This window comes from Poecilia latipinna, unplaced genomic scaffold (assembly GCF_001443285.1).
Source record: "Poecilia latipinna isolate Pla-1442-1.1 unplaced genomic scaffold, P_latipinna-1.0 Scaffold4, whole genome shotgun sequence".
In the NCBI taxonomy this organism is placed as follows: Eukaryota; Metazoa; Chordata; class Actinopteri; order Cyprinodontiformes; family Poeciliidae; genus Poecilia; species Poecilia latipinna.
Window position 1 is genome coordinate 732,590 of NW_015112620.1, and position 6,000 is coordinate 738,589.

The following is a 6,000-nucleotide window of genomic DNA, read 5'->3' on the forward strand; positions in this document are numbered from 1 at the left end:
TCATTCGGACTGGACACAGCCCAGCGATATTTCCTGTAAAGTTTTATGGCGGAACCAAAGCAACTAGGGAAACAAACCTCTTATAAAGTGTATTCTATCTGAGGCTCTTGCACAGCTATGATGAATACACTCAAACAGCAAGCAGTAAAAATACCTCGGAGAGGGACTCATCAATGTTCAAAGCTCAACATGTTTATTGTTAGGTTACATCAGAACAATGCCAGTTCAACATCAAAGATAATTTTCTTCTGAATTTGCAACCCAGCCATCTTATCTCTGCGTTTGGTATCTAATCTGGCGGCTCTCCAGCCTCAAAATAAATGCATGCACCTATCTTCTGCTCAGCTCCAGACTCATTTCCATGATATTTCATTATCACCACTATCACTGCCTTCCAAACTCCTGCTGGCATGAAGTCGTTGGAGCAACATCGTGAGAGTGTCAACTCCGAGCCTCTGGTGCAACAATACATGTTTGCCAAGAGGGGGTGAGAATTTTATAAAGACTGCACCACAATTTGTAGTTTATTGTGCACATACCAGTAATTTTATGAAGGGCAGGAAAAACTTACATGTTAATATCCAAGGTTAATTCTTTATTCACAGGGGACAAGCTGTTTGTTTCCAACAAGACAATTCCTGATAGCACAAATAATGGGGTGGAAATTGAAATTGCCTTGGTTCCAGAACCCTCCGCTGTAAAACAATCACTTTAAATTTGTTTATTGAAAAGTTCAATTTATCTATTCTTAATTCTACATGTCCTGCTGATAGGTCTGGCTCAGTTCCTCCAAAGCCAATTTGTGATCCCATTTTGCCCTCTCCTACTTCAGTTTTGTACTCAGTGTTGTAACAAACCATTTATTACCCATATCCTTACGAAAATGTATGTTAGTTTGATTTTATTTGTAGCTAAGCATTTTCTAACTACAGTTTATTGAAAATATTAAACTTTATGTTTGCAGACAGACTTCAAGCTAGAAGTATTTAAACCACAACATGAAGATGCCTGACTTAATTTACAGGACGCTTCGTCCAACATTTGGGAGGCGTCACTGAAAAGGTCTGACATCCTCTGAGTTTCAGACGAGGTTTGATGAATTTCCTGGACAGATAATGATAAAAATGTTAAAATATTGATTGTAATGTAGTTTAAATGTGTATACATATATATATATTTTATATTTTTATATTATGCTTTTTTTTCTACAAGCTGTAAGTCTGTGTCACATAAGATATAACAGAAGATATATGACATCTGATGTGATCAAACCAAAACAACCCCAGGTGGCCTCCTAGTGACAAATATTCACATTACCACATTTACCTTCAGCAGACATGAAGAGATTTCATAAAATTACTTTCACACCATCAGTTTGTCCAAGTAGTTATGGGTACAAATTGTCCAAAAAAATTTGGGTGCAAAACAACCCAAACTCCAACCGAATATAAAGAGAAAGAGGTGACATCATGTCCGGACCATATGATCAAAATATTAAATACAGTAGATGATAGATGGATGTATACTTATATTGAGCGTTAAACAAAGCTGATGCCACAAATGGATACATTACAAACAATAAAAACTCATGTTGAACACTAGCGTCACAAAAAAAATATAAACCACAACAAAATGCAAAAAACATAAGACTGATCAAATGTTATCCATTATTATGAGTGCCAATGAGTCAGTTTCACAGTAAATGCAGCTACAGTGATAATACCCTGAATTTCATGCACAGATGGCTTCAGTTTTCAGTCACTTTGTATCGCGTGTGCGTATGCGTGTGTGTGTGTGTGTGTGCTTTCACAACACAATGAAAGAGATCCTTCGTTTGATTTCCCTTCAAGTGGAAGTTGCTCTGTATGTCTAGCAATGCTTAGTGTGTGGGTGTGGCTCTTTGCTTTGAAGTTTGTGAAAGGTTGGATTAAATAGCTGAAGCTGAGTCACTAAAAATGAATTTCAACACACCTGATTTCTGTCATTGTGTGGAGTGGGGGAGTGGACCAATACAATTCACTGTTAACACTTGTAAGATAGAATAGAGCCTGTTAATGAGTCATACTGCAGGATCTAGCAGTGTGACAGAATATCATGTGCTAAAATTTTTTATTTTTTTTTAAGATTTAATATTTTTAGTGACGTTAAAGAGTTTTATAGCGACAATAACAAAAGATTATCAAACCTGTTCTGTATAAAAATGCTCTTTTTCTCTGTCCTCAGTCATACTATTGAAGCAGAACAGATTTTATTTTTGTGGTTTTCATTTTTTTTTTTTGTGGCATGCATTTATATTAAACGTTTCATAAATAAAAGTTCTTAGACAAAGTGTCAAATATTCACAGATTTTTGCCATCTGCAGGTGGCTGTGGTCCCTATCCCCCATGACTACCGGAGACCCACTATATTTTAGTTTGACAGTCCTGTTCCAGGACATGGATGTAAACCTGAGGGTCTGAAATTTTCACAATTCAAAGAGCCATTTTTGTCCTTATTGTCACTAAATAAAATTAGTTTAGAGCCACAAAATCTAAGTCAACCTTTAAAAGAAAACAAAATGTAAAATTGATTTTTTTTTTACAGTTAAAGAAGCACAATTTTACTTTGTAAAAAAATTATATTCATAGTGTGTCATTATTCCTATTATTATGGAAAACACATCATAACTACAGAAACCAGTCCATTATTATAACATTAAATGCGACAAATTAACCACAATCTACCAAGATTAAACACAGCCATCTCAGTAATTTATGACCTCACAGTTTTATTGATAGAGACGGGTGGTATAATGCAAGGGTTTGATTAGAATAATTTAAACAGGCATTAGTCCTGTCATGTTAAAGCACACGGCATATGGAGGAAGAAAGCAAAAAATAACAGAAGAAAAAGCCCAATCCAGTTTCGGTTTTGAAAAATTCAAACTCGGTGTTGAACATCTGTGAAATGAAGCCTAAGTGTCAGAGGAGTGATTCTTTGGAGCATCACGCCCGTCCTCGTGACACTCCCCACCGCAATTACACTCTGATAACACAGTTAAAGTTTACACCACCCAGACAGAAAGGATCACAAACACTAAGCAACTTCACTACGGAACAAACCCAGTCTACGAAATGTTTACACACACATTCATCTGAACGCATGCAATTATATGACTAACACCTAACAAAGACTGAAGGACAGGAGGGCCCAACTTTCTATTTAAGCAGGTTTACCATAACAAAGAGATTAACCAGACAATTCACTTCAACTTGCATTTTTGTTGTTGACTTTCAGTGTGGATCTCACGAGAACTCACCACCCAGCAGTAATGAAGGAGGGAGGTGCTGAGAGAACCAAAACAAACTTTCTGTTTTATTGTTATCCTGAACCCTGACACTGCAAACAGTACAGACTCTAATGAGTCATCTCTCTTTTACTTGTACTCTTTGTTTCTAGGGGGACAACGTTATTTGTGCTATTTTTCAATACATTATCTCTTTTGGGTCGTTCAAATCATTTCAAATGCTTTCTTTGAACTTTAGCTGCTTTTAAATCGTTTTCAGTTTATTACTGAGTTGCTTTTAAATTACGTAATTTTTGTTTCATTCAGGGTTTAAAGAGGTAACAAAATGATTTTCAAACAACTATTAGCTGAGCACTTAGCTCACGCTGGATAATAAGTTAAACATTGTGTTTTAGCATAACAGGCTAAAACACAACCTGAAAGATGCCTCACAGCTATGTGATGCCTCATAGCTTTGTGAAAGCCATGTTTTCACATAGCTATTATGTGCAACAAATAGTTTTTGGTATCCTTCCATTTTCTGTGTACAATGGATAGTCATGTCAGATACGAAGCTGGGAGAGAAAATAGGTATAAAAATCAATCAAAAGAAAAACCCTGAACACCTTCATAAAACCGGGAGAACTATTGATTCTATTTTTTTTTTTTTCAGGTATGGCTTAAAAGCTCTGCACAGTACAGTAACTCAGCTATTACACAGTAAATATGCATTTAAAGATGGCTGCATGCAAGTCTACTTTTAGCTCCGGGTGCTATGATGAATTACTTGGGCGCATATTAAAGCCGCACTAAAATATCCCAAGTGAAACATATTTCATAAAGCCAGGTGAAACATATTAAACTGGAAACAAATGACAACAGCCCATACAATTCTAAACTGCTCTTTCTTGTGCTATTATTTTTAATAACAAAGTCGTGCAAGTAAGTATAATAATGCAATATGTGTTCAAGTGATTTGACACACTAAATATTCGCTTTGAAAATCCCAATCTTTAAGGTATTTAAAAGTTTATTGAGTCTATATTTTTGTATGAACAAAGCTTTTTATTGGACAATTGTTTTTTGCTACACGAGCCACTGCAAGTAACTTCACTGAATGAAGAACAAAATAGTTTTATCCATAAATACGCAACAGAGACACATACTGACATTTTATATTAAAGCAAGACTTCTTGTTTGTTCACAAACTCTGTTATTTTCTGTCTGCTGAGCCTGTTGTGCCATTTGGAGGTCAAGTGACAATATAGTAAACAATAAATATTGTCACTGAAATTACCTGAACCTGTTCTAACATATAAACATTACAAAGGCTGAGTATTGGTTTCCTAAGTTTTATGTTAAAGATATTTTATTTAGGAGAGTCTTTCTTCTTCCTACATTTATTTGGTAATTATGTTACTTCATTGTCTCATTCATACCAGAATTTGCACATGACATTTTTTGTCTTTAATGATCTAATTTTTAAATACTAAATCAGATGGTCTAATTAGCTTCAAGTTATGTTTTTACTAAATATTTTTAGATTTCTGCAAGTCAGTAAATAATAAACGTAACTTGACTTCATTATTTCATAGCTAGTTTTAAATTGAAATGCATGTAGCTGACATTAAATCTACGTGTTTGAGAAGTTTGAATTGACCTTTTTTTTTCCAAATGACCTTGAAACAATATTTGCTGTGAATTGAGGCAGTATAAATAAACTGAAACAAATATATGTCAATTGATTAGAGGGTGATTTATAAAATATTGTATGTCCTTAACTCACAGAATGCTGCAGGCTAGCAATAAGGCTAGTGGTGCATTGCTACAAACTTATCAAACTCACATTCCTGTTGCCTTTCTATCACTGCTATAACTCTCTGATAGATGAGCCTAATCACATCATAGCTGAATATCTCAACACCACATGTGTTAATGACCATACAGGAAGCGTATGACTCAGGTGTGCAGAGCATACTCAACGTCTTCTGTGAATATTTTCACCTTTCAGGAAGTGACTGGCAGGTTTGCGCAGCGGCGAGGCTCAGGAAATGTGATAAATGATAAAAACATGGACCTGCCTTTTTTTCTGTTGGAAGAGAGCCTGTTCTCTGCCCGGTTACTGTGCAACATGAAAAAGTTACATGCTTCTTACTTCTACATCCTTTTACTACATCACTCATGGCTCATGTATTCTGGGAGAGGTATAAAGACTGTGATGTAAGACACTATAATCTCTTATTATCACATAATAAAACGAAAGCCAGGTAATCACATTATGTTGTAATTGGATGACACTTACAGGATTGTTTGGCTTCATGCATGTCATGGTCACAATGTTCCACCGGATCTGTCATTCGCTATCAAGGACACCAGCTTGACAAATGGCAGTAATTAAGTTGTTCTGCAAGGTCTTTATAACATCAAAACTGTAAAGAAACAGCGCCCTCTGCAGGATATTCATCTGAAACCCAGCATCTCAATAAAACATCATTTTACTCTTGGATGTGTAGTGCATATTAATTTCTTAGCCTTGACTGTGATTTTGAATAGTGCTCTCTTTAGAGCAATTTGACTTCTGCTTTTAACCAATATTAAAAGCAATGTTAACCATGCTAATTGTGCTAATACATGATGCTAAAGACTATATATATATATATATATATATATATATATATATATATATATATATATATATATATATATATATATTATAAAAAAAGAATGGGGGGGGA